Here is an 18,584-nt window from a genome sequence, read left to right as displayed (position 1 = left end):
CCTGCAGGAGTTTCAATTCACCATTCAGCATCGCAGGGGGGGGGGGGGGGGGGGGGGGGGTCACCAGAATGCGGACGGGTTGTCAAGACGCCACATGTATGGCATCATGCCCACGATGTCAGCGACTGGTTGGATATGTGAAGCAGGGTCCGGCTGACAAGACCCCAGAGATGGGGATGGAGGCGTCTTGTAGTGCAGTTCTGCCTGATTCAAATGTAGCATGGGCCACTGAACAGCGCAAGGACCCCGAGCTCCAGGTAGTCATCAACTGGGTGGAAGCTGGAAGGAGGCCTGCATGTCGTCTGTCATCGTTGTGATGCCTGCACTGCTAGAAAAAGGGCCAACCGGCCAGTCCCATGCCCCACTACAACAACGCCTGGAAGGCTGTCCCATGGATCGCATGGCCGTGGAATGTACTAGGACCGTTTCCACAGACCCCTCGAGGAAATCAGGTTTGTGGTGGTCACCATGGACTACTTTACAAAATGGCCAGAGGCCTTATGCTGTTCCTAACCAGGAGGCAGTGACAGTGGCGAATGTCCTGCTGGAAGGTATGTTTGCTCACTTTGGGGTTCCCACTGAGGTGCATACGGATCAGGGGAGGAACTTTGAGTCACATGTGTTCTCCGAGTTCTGCCGGCAGTTGGGCATCCGAAAGACGAAGGATGACTCCCCTACACCCCCAGAGTGATGGGTTAGTAGAGAGGTACAATCGAACACTGGCCACCCAGCTGGCCCTGTGTGTGAGCCAAGATCAAAAAGACCTGGGATCTTCAGTTGCCAATGGTGCTGCTTGCAAGTCGGAGTGCAGTGCAGGAGACCACTGGATGTACGCCAGCTCTCCTCATCTTCCTTGTTGATGGGTCAACCTCCAGATGCACCAAGAGCCCTGCCCGGATTGGAGTATGTCCATCAGCTACAAGACCGGCTGCAGTCAGCCCATGAGTTTGTTCGTCGTCAGGCTTTGTAGGCGGGTGTTTGCCAAAAACGGGCATATGACCATCATTGTACAGGATGTGATTTTAATGCTGGAGAGCTGGTATGGGTCTACAGTCCGAAAAGGCAGAAGGGGGCAGTGTGGCGATGACACTGTTTATTCTCTGTTATAAATGTGTTTTACTTGATTCACCTGCTGCTTGGAAGGAGGTGTCCGGGAGGGAAAGAGTTAAGAGGGAGGGGCAAACACAGTGCGCGGGGAGTAAAGAAGAAGTGAGTTGAACGTTAGTCAAGCGGAAGAAACGTGAGTCAAGCTCTTTCTGCGTTTTGTTATTTTTGGGGAAGTTAAAGACACCTCCTGATACCCACGTTTTAATTTGTAAACATTCAGGAAATAAACCACAGCCCGCTGGGTGCTTTCAAACTGGATTCTTGTCTTCTGTCTGTTTCTCCTGGGAAAGTGCAAAACATCACAATATATTGTATTAACATTTATTTATCTTTAACAAGTAACATTTTGGTAAGGAGACCTCAAAAATAATGCATTTATAATTATTGCTCAGGAGAGACTTGGTGTTGTTTCCAAACAAAGGGAAAAAATAAATCTATATCGGCATCAACTATCGGCCAAAATTAATTGAAAAATATCGGCATATTGGATATCTGCAAAAGTCCAATATCATACATACCTAATGTCTGGTTCACCATCCTTGGGATTCTCCATAGACATAATGGTTTAATCCATTTGTAATGTAAATGTAAATGTAAACCTGTATACACACACACACACACACACACACACACACACACAAGATGGGGTGAATGTCAAAAATGAGAGCAGTGCGTTCTCTGTAGGTGCATGGCCTCCTTATATCAGGAAGCAGACTGGTCTACCAAACTAGAGACTGTGAAAGACAAGATCATCCAGAGAGACTCAGCGGCCCTAAAGTCAGCTGGACAGATGCATTTGCCAAGCTGAAGAAATATTACAATGAGAAAGACCACTTCAGCTTGACTGACTTCTGGGCAACGATGGTCGTCACGACATATGTGAAAGAGGTCTGTAACTCTTCATAACACAGACTTAAGCCGCGCACACACTTAACGATTGTAAGGCCGATTATGAATGTAAATTGATACTTATGACTTATCGCGCTCAAACGCGTCCAGTCAGAGCCAGTTGCGTTCAGTCTGCGATTACAGTCGGTGTTCAAATTCCATGTGTAAGTATATAAATCGGCTCCAGTCGAAGGAAACAATCGGTATGTGTGTTCAGTTCAGTCTTAGAATGTTTCAGCTAATCGTTAGGTGTGTCCCCGGCTTTACATGATTTATGAGGTGGTCACATTCAGGTCAAAGTTGTGTTGAATATTTTTAATAGATTGTAATAAAAAATATTATGAATATTATGAATATTGTAACATTGTTCAAATTACAAAGTACTACCAACCTGCCATACTTTAGTAAAGGAAATATACATGCAAAAAAATGTAGGATTCATAATCTAATTTTAACCTGGAAATAAACAAAGTTTTGTCATTTCAAATAAATATAAATATGTAAAATAACATAAATAATATAAGATTATACATTTTAGATTGTGCAATTCTAGGTCGCTGATCAAAGCAAATTAAATGTAAAAGTACAACAGTAATACACTAAAATACTATATTAAGTAATTTTTAAGTAATTACAAGAAAAATCTCCCCTTTACTGCTTTACTATTTAGATGGCACTAATTCTTTGTGAAACTGACTCAACATGTTCTCAGTAAAAAGCTCTTTATAAAGTCCTCCATAGTAGCATTTTCTTGGAGACAGAACCCCCAATTTCCTTTTATGAACTCAAGGAACTTCAGTATATTTCAAGTGTCTCAAATCCTTTTTCTTTATGATGAGGTCACTGGAGGAACTGTTGACAGTCTTTAGAGTTCTTGCAGGAACATATGGACATTTTATAAGAGATGTTCCCAAATGAGATTTAAAAAAAAAAAAAAAAATACTTTTTTTTTTTTTTTTTTTTTTACAGTTCTTATTTTACAGTTAGTGCGTTAACTTTAAATACTTTTCTTGATAAAAGATAACTTGAGTAAGTTTCTTAATATAATTTGTGATTGAAGAAACTGTTCTAAGGTCTTCTCAATACAATACATACAAGAAATGCATTCTCTTTTAGATCGATGAACACACACTCACAGAGCAGTGGAACCAGCAGAGTAAAGACCCGTTTCCCATCTACACAATGATCGACAAGCAAAGCAAACAGAAAAAGGAAGCAGGTCTGTGTGTTTGTGTGAAAGAAAGAGACAGACAGTTAATGTGCTTGTGTCAGCTGCTATATGGAGATGTTTCTGTCTGCAGACCCCTGGTTCGAGTTCACTCCACATGAAGCAGGTTATTCCCTCATTGGAGCATTTTTGGGAGTATCCAACTTTGGCAGTCAGTTTAAAAAAGGCTCTATGATGAAGAAGGAGCCTGAAATTGACATGCTGTACCTGCAAGGTAACAAATTAATAGATCGATAGTTTTTGTGATGTATTGATCTGGTGATCAGGTCTGTAGGAGTTACTCATTTCCAAGTCAAAACTGAAATGTAAAAAATAACATTAGGACCATTCTGAAAGCATATCATCCTCTTGTTAATCCATGCATCGTTTTTCAGCAATGCCGCGAAAATACAAAACGCATCCAAAACGGGAAAGAGCTTTGCGATTGACTGTACAAACAACTTTGACACAAAATCTGAGGTATATTTTTACAGACTGCCAAAAGCTACAGAAAAAACAAGCAAATGGATCACTGCAATTCACAGAAACAACTGGACTCCAGGCAGAGAAACATGGATTAGCAGTTATCATTTTGTGTCAAAATGTTGGATTTTGCGATAAAATCATACTGTATATGTAGGGAAGCCAACCAGTTGGAGTGGAAAAGGAAATGACGTGCTGTACAAAAAGTTAATGCATAATCCAAAAATGGCGTTTTTTTGGACGGTGCAAGATATTTACAGTGCAGGAGAAACCAAAAATTAAATAAAAACTGTACAAAAAGAAACCAAATCAGCAACAATGTGCTAATTTTGGCTAAACCAAACGGCCCAAGTTTGCAACACTGCTCAGCATGTTATTTCACTGAGTCCATAATCAGAACTGAAATCCTTCTTCTTCTTCTTCTTCTTCTTCCCTTTTTTTGGCAGATCGCACCAATTTTGTGCATTACCGCCACCTACTGTGTACTCGATCCAGAGGCTCTAACCACTACCCCAATTCCCCCAAAACTCTATACTAAAGCCAGCGCTGCGTGTTCAGCTCCTCCGGCTAAAATAAAAAAAAAATATATATATATATATATTATTCATATCCTATTAATTAAATCTGTGCTCTCCAAATATTTCATTAACGCTGCTCTGTTATTACTTTTCTGTTCTGGGTTTAACAGAGATCTCAAATTTATTTCCATATCCTCTTTCCTCTGAACCTCCTCTAATAACTTTCCTCTATCATCTTTATACTTTTCACAATACATGATAACATGTTCTACCGTTTCATTTTCTCCACACCATTCACACTTTCCTGTTGGATGCTTGGACATTAATTTCATTGTTTTATTAAGTCCTGTATGTCCTATTCTCAGTCTGGATAAAATATTTTCCTCTCTTCTACTTCCACCGGAGTACCTACTTTTCCCCACTTTTGGTTGTATTTCATACATATGTCTACCTTTATTTCCTGTTTCCCACATTTGTTGCCATCTTTGAATTATTTGTTTTTTAACTATAGTTTTAATTTCATATCTACTGTATGGTATTTCCATTTCTATTCTAGTGTTCTTTAAAGCTTGCTTTGCCAATTTGTCTGCTGCTTCGTTCCCTTTCACCCCCACGTGAGCAGGAACCCACATGAATATTATACTCACCCTTTTCTGCTGTAATGTATATAATTCTTGCAGGATTTCCACTACTAAATCCTGTCTAGTGTCTGACTGTTGTGCTTCAATGCACATGAGAGCAGAACTGGAGTCTGAACAAACCAACAAATTCTTTAATCCTGCCTCATTTATCCATCTTAATGCCATCATTATTGCTATTAATTCGCCTGAAAAAACTGATAACTTATTTGAGATCCTTACCTTTCTAGATATTTGCATTTTTGGAATGACAAATGCTATCCCAACTTGTTCATTATCTGGATTTTTTGATGCGTCTGTATATACTTGTGTTTTATGCCCATACTTTAACCACAGGTATTCCCTTACCTGGATTTCCTCGAACTCACTCTGCCCTTCTTTTTCCCTCTGTTCCAGCATTCTTAAATCAACTAAAGGCTGTGGCAAAATCCACAAAGGGACTGCTGGTAACGCCACTCTTGGAGTAATATTTAACTCTTTAATATCCAATTCCTTTACTAAATTTCCAACTGTCCATCCAAAACTATTACACTCCTTTTTCGCATACTCCCAGCACTGCTCTAATACCCTTAAAGTGGGATGTGACTTGTCTTGCCCCCTAAGATTTGCCCAATATACTGCAGCTAATTGCTGTCTTCTCAATTTGAGAGGCATGTCGCCTACTTCTACTTGTAATGCTGATACTGGCGATGATTGATATGCCCCGCAACAAATCCTTAAAGCCTTTGCTTGAATTCGCTCTAATTTATCTAGATGAGTTTTTGCTGCTGATCCATATACTATGCTTCCATAGTCCATTACTGATCTAATTAATGTTATGTAAATAGTTTTCAGTGCCAGCCTGTCTGCCCCCCAGCCTTGCCCAGCCACACATCTCATTATATTCAACACTCTTTTACATTTCTCTTCCATTTTCTCAATATGTCCTTTCCATGTAAGTCTGCTGTCTAACCATATTCCAAGAAATCTTATTTTGGATACCCGATCTAGATTGTGATTGTATAGATTTAATTTGATTTCATCATCTATTCTTTTATTAGTGAAAAATACTACCTGAGTCTTTTCCACAGAGAATTTAAACCCCCACTTAAATGACCATTCCTCAACTTCTTTTAATGCTTTTTGCATTCTTCTCACAACATACTTTATATTCCCTCCTCTGTACCACAGAGCTCCATCATCTGCAAATAAAGATCTAGCAAATATTTGTATCCACCCTCGTAAACACATCATTTATCATGATAATAAACAGTAATGGACTTATGACACTCCCCTGAGGAGTGCCATTCTCTATCATGTACTTTCGATGATATGCACTCTCCCACTCTCACCTTAAATTGATCTATCTTCCAGAAATTCTTTAATCCAATTATACATTCTACCCCCTACCCCCAAGTTTTCCAATTTCAACAGTAAAGGCCAGAACACACCAAGCCGACACCGACGAACTAGTGGCGACGAAAGCAAACTGCGGGGTTGGCTCACATCGGCAGCGTCTGTGTCCAAAGTTGCCCTGACACACCAAACCGACGCTAAACAGCCCACGGCCAAGTAGCACGTCAGTTCTGCACCTGCGTGAGATGAAATGCCTTTCCGAACAGCAGACGGCAGTAGCTGAACAGCCAATCAGAATGATCAGATGGCCCGACGGACCGACGAGCTCCAACGCCAATTCAACATGTCGAATCGGCCGAAAAAAAAGCCGACGAGGACCAACTTCAGCCGACGGTGCAGAACACACTGAAAAACTTAGTCGGCCGACAAAGAAAAACTGCCCGACGGCCGACCGTCGGCTTGGTGTGTTCCTGCCTTAACCCTTCTCTCCATACCATATCATACGCCTTTTCAATGTCAAAGAACACTGCTGCCACAATCTCTTTATTGATTAATGCCTTTCTAATATCTGACTCCAGGCATACTCCTGGGTCCATTGTTCCTCGTCCCCCCCTAAATCCACTCTGATTTGGAGATAACTTATTTCCTTTTTCCAAATAAAACATTAATCTGTCTGTTATCATTTTTTCCATTATTTTACATACATGAGGAAGTAAGTGCTATTGGTCTATAGTTTGTTGGAATACTATGATCCTTCCCTGGCTTCCTTATGGGAATAACTATTGCCTCTTTCCAGCTCTTAGGTAATACCCCTTCAATCCATATCCTGTTTAAAAATTCCAGTACTACACCCAATGCCTTTTCCACTTAGATGTTTTATCATGCTATAGCTCACTCCGTCTTGCCCAGGTGCTGATTCTTTCACTCTTTTTAATGCTCTCTTCAAGTTCTGTCATTTCGAATGGGACATCCATTACACTATCCATAACTTCCCTTTTGTCTTTTACTGTCGGGTTTCTTTTTAACATTTCTTCCCTTAATCTCTTCCTCTCTTCACACAAATTTCCAGAAGAGTTAACCTTTATGAAACTCTTCCTGAAACATTATTGCCTTCTCTTCATCTGTTACTGCAAACTCCTCTCCCCTTTTAATCACAGGTATTACAAATTCCTTACTTATTCCTCTCATTTTTTTAATCATATTCCATATCTCTTCTACTGGAGTACTTCTCCCAATTTCATTACAGAATGATCTCCAAAAATCCCTTTTAGCCTTTCTTACCACTCTCCTTACCACTGCTTGAAGCCACTTTATACTTAACTAAATTTTGAAAATTATGTGTGCTTTTCAGTTTCCTAAATGCTCTTCCTTTTGTTTCTTATCGCTTCATTGCAGTCCTTCATTCCACCATGGAACCATTTTTGACTTCCTAATTCCTTTACCCTTTGGAATATATTTCTCTGCTGCCCCCTTAATTATTGCAATTATCCTATTATTTGTTTCATCTATACAATTTATTTCTATTCTTTCCATTTTACTCAATTCCTCTTCACATTCTCTCATAAATTCCACCCAATTAGCCTTTTCATATATCCATCTCCCTGTAACTCCCTTCTTGTTCCCTTTTCCTTTTCCACTCCCCAGTAAAGAGATCACTAAAGGATAATGATCACTACCCATTGTGCTTTTCCTCAAAATCCTCCCATTCTGTTATTCCTCCTAACACTTCTGACACCAATGTTAAATCTAATGCAGATTCTACACCTGAAGTAATATTTACCCTCGTTCCACCCCCATCATTGAGACATACTAATTTCCTTACCTCTATTAATTCTTCAACTACCTCTCCATTTACATCCATTACTGTCCCACCCCAAAGTGTATTATGTGCATTAAAGTCACCGCACCAGATAACTCTCTCATTGTCTTGTCCTTCAATTTTTCCAATTCATTAAATCCTAATCTCTTGCATGGGTTATAAAAATGTTATTATAACATACTTCTTCCCTTGGTCCCATATTTCAACTACTACATATACTCAATTGTTTTCCCTATTCCTACTTTCCTATATGGAATACCTACTCTGATAAAAGTAACACAACCCCCTCCATTACCTTCATCTCTATCCCTTCTCACTGTTGTGTAACCTTTTAGAACAAAATCAAGTCCAGGTTTAAGCCAAGATTCCTGAATACAAATCACATCCGGTTTATCTTTCAGTTTATTTATATATCCTTTAAACTCCAATCCATTAGCCAAAAGCATCTGAAATGAGAGGGCGGGACTTGATTTCCTTGGAAATTGATTGGAAGTTGGCCGTTGCTAACAAAATGGAGGCAGATATGAATTGCCACTGCACTCACGACTGTAAGAGCTTACTGAGGATACGAGGACGGTTAACATAAACCAGAGAGACTTACTGATGACCATGGTGCATGTCCGTTGGCGTGGAGCGAGCAGTTAAAAGTGAGTTCGGTTCTTCCTATGAAGTTGAGCCGCGCTTAAGTTAAGAATGAATCTAAAAATGCTCTGGTCGCTTGCTCTGCTCCAGACACGCAGCCTCTGAGCATGTCGCAGGTTCCTTTCCAGTTAGTCCCCCATCTGGCCAGCGGTGTTTAACTTTCTCTATAAAGTGAAGCCAGCATTTACCCCATACGTCACTGAATTCCAGATAGCCCACCCTTGCGCCATAGCATGTGACAGGAAGAGACGATGAGTCGTTTTGAAGGGGGATGGGAGGTTAAGGATTTTGATTAAAGATTATGAGGGCACATAATTTTAAAAAATAATGAAGTTCACGGATACTTATTGATAATAAATACACAATATTCCATAAAAAAATAAGAATTGTTAATTTTGATTTCTGCCGACTTTAATATCACAATTAACTCCCTTGGGTCGGCGGTCACGCCGGCGTGATCACCGCGTTTTTTTTTCTAACCAGTGTGAAAGAGACTCAAAATACTTTCAATTTGCACATACAATTAAGAGTTATACACCATTTTAATCTGTGGAATATCTTCTTTTATTTGTGTACACTCAGAGTAACAACAAAATGTTGTGCTTTTTGTAAAATAAAGAAAACTAACATATGCGTGACTTCTCTTCCTCTGAACGAAGTCATCTGAATTCTCAAAAATGAACTGTAACTTAGTGAATACTAATCACAAAAAAATTAGACTTATGTCTAAAAAAACGTTGAAATGTCAGGTTTTAAATCTTGTAAGTCAAATCGAAAACAAATATTCTGTGTTTATGTAACATCTGTATGAAAAGAGAGCCATTCAGGGAGCCTGACTTCCCTTACTGCATACATCGTCTCAATCGTGTATTTATTGTCTTGAAAAGTGTTTTGAATAGCCATAGTTAGCGATCTCTGGCCTTGTTATTCAGTTAGTTCCTGGATTGCCTATTCTCTTTAGCAGGCTTTGTGGACAAAGGTGTACAGAGTGCCCTCCGGCTGCAAGTATGAATTGAAAACACAGTTCCAGCGGTCATAGTAATGACAATAAATCCTGAATAAATATTACTCCTTGTATAGAAAATGCAAACTGAGAATCCATCAATATTTCTCCAAATGTGCATGCTTTTAAGCTAAAAGCTTTAAATGCAATAGAGGTAACATAACTTCAGACACTTTGCATCACAGAAATACATTATATTTTAAAGAATTAATAGAATACATTATTTTAAATTGTAGTAATATTTCACAGTGCTTTTTTTCTGTATGTTTGATTTACACCATGATGAGATTTGAGACATATCAACAGAGGGTTTTTTCAGCCTACCTTTGAAAGAGCTCATTTTTATCAGGTCTTAGAGCTCTTTGTGATTCTTTTGCTTCTCAGGTGAGAATCCCCATTATTCATGATTATTCACCCTCCACGCTTTGTTTCTTGACCAAAGATGTTTTAAAAATTTAAATCTCTCTATTGTTTTATATGAACGCAGCCATATTTTTTACCATTTTGAAGCAAAAACTCTAGCAACCTCAAATACCCAGAAGTCTTGTGAACAAAGATTTAATATATATTTTTTGCTTTATTTCAGTGACTTAAGTTTTTTGTTTTTTCAATAACCACGCATAAACGTTATTCCTTCAAAAACACAAACATGTACATACTTTCCTCACATATTATTGTAGCCTAGTTTGTGCAATACAGTGTAATGACATTTTTCCATTAATATGTTTATGAACCTGAAAAAAGCACATGTCAGGGCATCCCAGGGTCCCAAAAATCAGACCCCTGAGGGTTAATGACCCCTGTTTCCACTTTGCTGAGACTCCAAAGTTAGTCCATCCCTAACTTTCTCCCATGTGAGCCCTTTTACACCTAGAAATCTTTCAGCTCTCACAATTTTTGAATCTTCTCTGCCTTGCACAATTAATAACTTTTGAATAAGTCGATATCACCTTTATTTATATAGCGCTTTTTACAATGCAGATTGTGTCAAAGCGGCTTTACTTTAACTGGCATAATTTGTGCACAGCAGCTCTTATAATAGTGTCATCAGGCAGATCAGAAGAACTTGAATAAATGCGAATACTATTGAATATCAAATTCAAGTGTCATAAGCAAGCCAAAGGCGACAGCGGCAAGGAACCCAAACTCTTACTGGAAAAAGTGGCTTATAGAAAAAAAAACCTACCCAATTCTGACCCGTTCTGGTAACACTTCCTCTTCAAACTTTAACATTACTGATAAACTATCAACTCTACTTCCATCTCTATTCATCTGCAAGCGTCTGACTTCTCCTACTTTCCCTCCCTCAAGATTTTTCTTTATCTCTTCTACTGATACCTCTATAGGCACTCCAGATATTACTCCACTTACCCCTGTCCTTTCACCTACTGGTTTACAACTCACTACCTCTTGTTTACACACCTTTTTTATTCTCATTGCTTTTATCCTTTGCTCACCATTAACACATATCATCAACAATGCTCCATCCTGCATTACTTTTGCACTTTTTATCTCCCCTATCAACTTTTTTAACTCAGTTGTCAAAGCAATTGGACTCACCCCTATCATTCCATGACCCTCTCTAAAACGAATCATTAACTTCAATTCCTCCCTTCTCCTTTCTATCACCCCCTCTTCACCGCTTTCCCCCGAACTACCTGTTGTCACTTCTTTATTATTCTTTTTCCTTTTCCTAGCCCCTACCATTGTGAAATTTCTTCCCTCCTCTACATTTTCCCCACCTACCTCCATTCCATCTCCTTCTCCTTCCTCTGAATCCTCTATGCATTCCTTTGACTCTGGATCGGCCACAATCTTTTTTATTCGAGACCTAGTCATCTCTCTCTCAAGGAGTACTTTCCCGATTAGTAAGTTTTGTTGTTTACTTTTTTTTAAACACCGCGCCTTATGTGGAGACTGTTTCCGCTCTGACTCACTCCCCACCGTCCACCTCGAATCCGACGTCCAACTGAAATCCTCTCAGCTAGGAAGCCTATTTATAGGCTGAAACCCCACCTACAGGGCATACCAATTAATAGAAACAAACTTTTAAGTTTGTAACAATTAAATTACATAATATAGTAATCCAACTCAGCAAGACAGACTTACAAACAGCTAATACAGCAACCATTAACAGAAAAAGAGTTTAACAGCCAATTAAATGGCAAAAACATCTATTCATATATTCTCCCCCTCTGAAATCACACCAAAATGGTAGCTTCCACAGGAAGTGACGTGGCTGCTGCTTTAAAACACAGTTTGACCTAGGGGAAGGGTTTGGTTGTACAGGGTGTGTTTGTGAACCGGTAAGTTTGACTGCAACAAGGTTTGTGAATAAAAGATAATTATCACATGAATTATTGTGTTCTGGTATTCTGTTAAGTTTGTCACTATTTTTCTAACATAAGAGAACAAATTATAGAAAACTAGAACAAAACACAGCAGTTAAAAATTTTAGACTGAACAAAACCAAAAACTCCATAACACCTTCCTAATGTGTACACAGATATTAATATTGCCGGCAATGCATAGTACAAGTGAAAAGGGGTTTGTTTGTCCAAAGTCCAAATTTAGATTCAACAGGTTAACCTGTGACAGTATATATTGTATTGTTATATACTGTGTTGACAGCTCATCAATTACATATTTACCATCTGATATTCTGCATAATTTTTTTGCATTTTTTTACCACTCAGTCCAGCTGAGGGAGCGCGTTCCGGCGGGAAAGTGACGTCGATGCATTACTGAGGAGCTTATATATGGATGCTATGATAGGCGTCGTATTCCTATAGACCTTATTTTCCAGAGAAACATGCGCGCCGCCATCTTTAGAATATTGTCTTTGAACTTCCGTTTTCGCGGTAGCCCTGTATATTTCTATGGCATCGCTGTTGATGAATAATTAGCTGGTGAAGTGGATTTACGTGTTGTAGAGTTAACAAAAGTTATCATGAGCATTGTAATGTTTAAAGCGGGTGTCTTAACAAATGTCAGTTGAACGGGAAGATTTTAAAATGAGCAGTTCATTCATAAATTCATAAGATCGCTGTGGAAATACAAGCCGGAAGTCAAAAGACAACGAGCGCAGCGCTGAAAAGGGGCGGGGCTACATAAGGTCTATAGGTAGACGCGAGTCCCCTGGGAGTCAGGTGATGCGAGCTTGACTGACGTGACCTGCCAGAACTGACGCTACGCTAGATATTGCTCCAGAAATTCTCTGTCCTGTCTTGCCTGCACTCAAGAAATGGTGTGAAATGGAACGTAAAAACCGTTAATGTCAGTGGCGTAGCGTCTGGGCATGCAAGGTATGCACGTGCATATGGGCCCAGGCGGATTGGGGGCCCGCTATTACGGGCTTAACCCCAAAGTATACTTCGGGCGTCCGCGCACCGTTCGCATCGCAAAATTTTCGTCATCAGGAGGGTTCGCGGACGTCCGCACTCCCCGTCCGCGTGCAGCCCAATTTTTGTGATGGCACGGACAGTGTGTACAGAAAACAGCCCATGCAAGAGTGAATTGAGTGCTTGAAAATAAAAGTCCACTAGATCGCCAAACGCGTCTTTCTGCAGCCAAATACTTTCATAGGCTTGCACGTGCATCTGTGAGCGAGACAGAACCTGTGTACATATGTTCAGAAAAAATGAAGTATAATAGAAATAATGTTGTCAATAACTTGCTATAGCCTATCTATGTTAAATGTACTGAAAATCATTAAGAATCTGAATAAATGGACCATAAAATGGTCCATGCCATGTCTTAGCGATGATCTATTTGACCGGTATTCGCATTTCTGTCATTTTTAAGTGGGTTTCTGAAACTTACGCATGCAGTAATGTCAGTAGTACAGAATTTTAAATGAGTCTCATTGGTTTTCTGAAAAAAAAAAAACCGACTATGTCTGCACATTTTAAGATACTGCACAAGATGTGAATAAATGTAACTCATACTCTTGCTGAGGTGGATAGGCCTACTTTATATTCAACGAAATAAAATGCACATAAAACGTGATGGAAACAAATTTAGAGAAGAAACTTCTAGTAAATTTATTAGGAATAAAATATGCATTAAAAAATAATTAATTCATAACTGGAATAATCTTCGGACTCATCACATCTGAAATGATGCTATGATCATTCTGAAATTCCAGAATCGAATCGAAAGTCGAATCGGTCGAATTCAAGCGTAGACTCTGTTAAAAAGCCGTTTTTTTTTACATTTTTGAAATAGATCCGCAAAGTCAAAATGATGGAGGAGCGCATTGTAGGCCTACTGTAGTGCTGTTGTTTTAGAAATGTGTTTTTTTTTTTTTTTTTTTTTTACATTTTTGTCTGCATGTTAGTGATGATATCTTATTCATATTAAAGTCCGCGAAGGGGGGCCGTAAAAAATTTTTTTGCATATGGGCCCGGGGCTGACTTGCTACGCCACTGGTTAATGTACAACAAATCAATTTACAGATCTGTATTTTCCAATGACAAAAACATTTGATCATTTCAACCTGGTCTCATGGGAGAGACGTACCCGTGGGCACGTTTTCGCGAGACACAAGATTACGTACCGGCGCGTACGTCTGGCTGCAGTTTCCAACAGAAACGAACGCTAGAGGCCGGTAAAACGTCAATGAGCGCTTTGGCTCGGTTTCGACGACGGCCGGGGTCGGATTATGGATTCGTAAAGCCTCGTTTTGACGTCTCCTCGCGCAATATCATGTCGCGACTTCAAAACGCTTCTTACCGGAGCGGTCGATTTGTAAATGAATGTACTTTGGACTTTCCGGCTCTACGCGTTTCACTTTTTTTGGCCGCAACCAAGCTTGCTCGGTAGCTCAGCCGATACAGAGTTGGACTTACGGCGACAAACAAAAACAGTAATATTGTGAAATATTATTCCAATTTAAAACAGCTGTTTTCTATGTCAATATACAGTCAAGTGTAATTTATTCCTATGACCAAAGCTGAATTTTCAGCATCATTACTCCAGTCTTCAGTGTCACATGATCCTTCAGAAATCAATCTAATATGATTATTTGATGCTCAAGAAACATTCATTATTATTATTATTATCAATGTTGAAAACAGTTGTGTACAAATTTTTTTCAAAATTCTTCGATGAATAAAAAGTTCAAAAGAACAGCATTTATTTAAAATAGAATATTTTCTATTTTAAAATAGAATATTGTCTTTACTGTAACTTTTGATCAGTTTAACTCATCCTTGATGAATAAAAGTATTGATTAATTTTATTTCTATCCCCCAAAAATAAAATTAAAATTCTTACTGACCCCAAACTTTTGAACGGTAGTGTTTAATGTTACAAAAGATTTCGATTTCAGACCAATGCTGTTCTTTTGAACTTTCTATTCATCATAGCATCATGAAATAAAAATGTAAATAACTGTTTTCAACATTGATAATAATCATAAATGTTTCTTGAGCATCAAATCATAATATTAGAATGATTTCTGAAGGATCATGGGCAAGGGCGTAGATTTGGTTTCAGCATTGGGGGGGTTGAGCATTGGTATGCTGCCTGATATTATTATTATTATTTTTTTTTTTTTTTTTATGTGTATAGTGTTTTTGGATAATTTATTTCTTCTCTATCTATCTATCTATCTATCTATCTATCTATCTATCTATCTATCTATCTATCTATCTATCTATCTATCTATCTATCTATCTATCATAACTTTATGGAATTTATCTATAACCATGCATCAAATTCTAACATAATGGAGTGATTCTAAAAAGAAAGAAATTATGTTAAAATTTTAAAACGCCAGTAGGTGGCAGTGATTCGACGTTTTAATGAGTGAGCTACTTAAATCGTTCATTCAAGCCAATTCTTTCAAAATCAGATTAAATAAGGAAGAAAACAAACACCGATGTGAATACTTTTGTCATTGATAAGATACTATTGAAAAATGAAGTAACAAAACAGACGGCTGTTTTAGGAACTGGTTACAGTTGCACTGATAGTTATGGCTAAATTGCAATGGATTAGCTAGTTAAAATATATGTGGAGTGTAATTAGCTATTACAATGTTTTCACACCTCCTTCTCAGTACATGCTTTATTCTTTTTAACGTCCCTCTTTGAACAGAAGTTTAATATAGTTGGCTGGGCAACGGTTCTCTTCATTTTTTGGTGCTACCCGTGCTCTCCATTCAAACAGTACAGCACCACTTGCGTTGTTGTGGTGAAAGTGCGACGCGCATTGGTTGGGCGTTACCAATCGGTTCAATGGAAGGGGGGTATTTTTTTGACTAATTTATTATGACAAACTCATATTCGATTAGAAATAAAATGATTGTTACAAAATAAATGAATTATACATATGTTAGTATAGATCTACTGTGATTTTCATGTTGAAATATTGGGGGGGGTTGTAACTGATGGATTTGAATATTGGGGGGGTTACCTCCCCCCCATCCCCCCGCAAACTACGCCCCTGATCATGGGACATTGAAGACTGGAGTAATGATGCTGAAAATTCAGCTTTGATCACAGGAATAAATTACACTTTACTGTATATTGACATAGAAAACAGCTGTTTTAAATTGGAATAATATTTCACAATATTACTGTTTTTGTTTGTATTTTTAATTAAATAAATGCAGGCTTGGTGAGCAGAAGATACTTCTTTTAAAACATTAAAAAATCTTACTGACCCCAATCTTTTGAACGGTAGTGTACATATATACAGTATATTATTTATTTTAAAAAATGTTAGGGTTTTGTTCCTTTTATTTTAAACGTCCTGTTTGTTGATATTGTGTGTTTTCTGAAGCTCTGTGTGGCAGCGCTTTAGCTGATGGAGAAGAGATTGTGAAATTCATCTGGCAAAAGATAAAAGGTGCAGTTGCATTTGTTCTAAAGATTCAGTTCTGCCTAAAACTGTTCAATTCATCAAGGGCACTGAATTTAAAAGGGACACTACAGGACATGTCCCTACCAATATCCAGTCACTACTGAACTGTCCCTAGCAATAATTTTGTTCAAACAATTAAAATATATTAATTTGCAGCCACTGTTGTAGTAATTTTGGCTGCATCTGAAATGGGTCTTACCTTTGACATTACATGAGTCAAAGTAGGCCTACGTTAGAAAACGGCATGCTCTCTTTTAAGGACATGCATTTAATGCATGAATTGAGAACATGAGGTAAGTTTAACTTAATGCCGTTAAACAACGTACGAAGCAAACTGTTAGCTGAAATATCCACAAAAGTCATTTTTTTTCTCTTCAGATTTCTTTCAACGTTTGTTTACTCAAATAAAAAAAATGCTTCAGGAAACGGGGAAAGGTAATGCATTTCTTGTTGCTGTTATTTATTGATTACATGTAGTAAAATATTTGATAAAAACATTTTTCATTGTGTTCATGTTTGTTCAATGTGTGTTTTCTTGAGAAGATCCAAACTCTCCACCTGCAGACAAGTTTTGCCAGGTGCTCTTGGACCTTGTGGACATGAATCTCTATGTTTTGGATGGCAAAGATCCTTCTGCTCTTGATGAATCCATCAGAACAACGCTGACTGGTAAACCTTTTATTATAGTGTGCTTGTAAATTATGTATTTCTTGTGGTTCCATTTTTAATAATCTATTTTTGAAGAGACACAAACAAACATTGAACATTTCCACTGTTATTGCCCAACAAATATATTTAATATTGATGCCAGTGAAAATAAGTCTATTAGGGACAGACGTACAATCTGGTCAGTGGTTGTACTGTCAGATTTTCACAGTGCATGTTTTCTTGAGATTTTGTTTATTGACACTGATTTAAGAAGAATACCTTTTATTTTTTGAAATATGAAATACTATTTCAATTCAAATTTGCCCTATTTCACATCATAACTGTTTAAAATGTATTACATTTACTGAAAAATATTACACAAAACAAAGAATTCATGCAACAGCAGAAATGGCAAATGCAAAAATATCAAACCTGTGATTGAGGTTTTAATTGAAGCAATAAATTGATTTGTTGATTTGAACCCCTGCAGACAGAACTTTGTAAAAACATCAAGTTGAGGAAATTCACTGTGCAGACCCCAGGATTTCTTTTAATAAGTTTACTGATGATAATTCAAATGCAAATAAGTGCGTTTTTATATGCACACACACTATATTACATCAGTAAGCTCAGGGTGCTGCCAACAAACATGAGATAAAGAGGATTAATCTGGATACAGTTCAATTTTCACTGCGTTTGCTCAGCACCTGCTCCACTTCCTGAATCAGTGGTGACATTCCATATTTTGATTGGTCAAACAGAAAGTAGCCTTTTTCACAAAACCACTGTTTTGGCCAACAAAAAAATTGTTTGTAAATTATGTTTGTAGTTACACAAAATGTAACTATATGTTGTCAGATAAGAAGAACTCAGTAATGTTCTCATATTTTATACAGATCTCGCTGGAGGTGAAGGTCAGCTGATTTTTCCAGTGGGAGAACTGAATCTCACTGATAAAGAAGCTGCAAAACTGTATATGGAGCGTTACACTATGGATGTATCCAACAATTTGAGTGCTTTGGTTCAAATTCTGGCCATTTGGTAGGTTGAACTGATATATAGCCTAGTTTTTAAGCCAGATTAATAACTGATCTTCTAGTTTGAACCAGTATGATTCCTAATGCCCAAACTTTCTCATATACTAGGACCCTAGAGAGGTATAATTTTTCTTGAGAATACATTTTAGTAAGATATGAGGAGAAAAACCTGCATTTGTTCTCTTTTAGTAAACATTTTTGTTTTCCTTGTCATATTTTTATATTGATTATGGCTACTTGTCAATTTCATTGCATTAGCATAAGGATTTTCAGGGTTTTTCCATGGGTCAAAAATAGTCTTCGGTGGTGGTGGTGGACGAATCTGGGTCGAGGAAGACTATAATTTCTTACAGAACCTTTGATGTTCTTCACAGAACACTTACACAAAC

General features: G+C 38.1%; 1 pseudogene; it reads left to right on the top strand.

Annotated features, from left to right (window-relative positions):
• Positions 1 to 18,203, top strand: part of LOC125244428 — a 79,730-nt pseudogene extending 61,527 nt beyond the window's left edge.
• Positions 18,204 to 18,584: the final 381 nt, after the last annotated feature.

Source organism: Megalobrama amblycephala, linkage group LG14 (genome assembly GCF_018812025.1).
Source record: "Megalobrama amblycephala isolate DHTTF-2021 linkage group LG14, ASM1881202v1, whole genome shotgun sequence".
Taxonomy (NCBI): domain Eukaryota; kingdom Metazoa; phylum Chordata; class Actinopteri; order Cypriniformes; family Xenocyprididae; genus Megalobrama; species Megalobrama amblycephala.
This window is presented reverse-complemented; position numbering and strand designations above follow the sequence as displayed.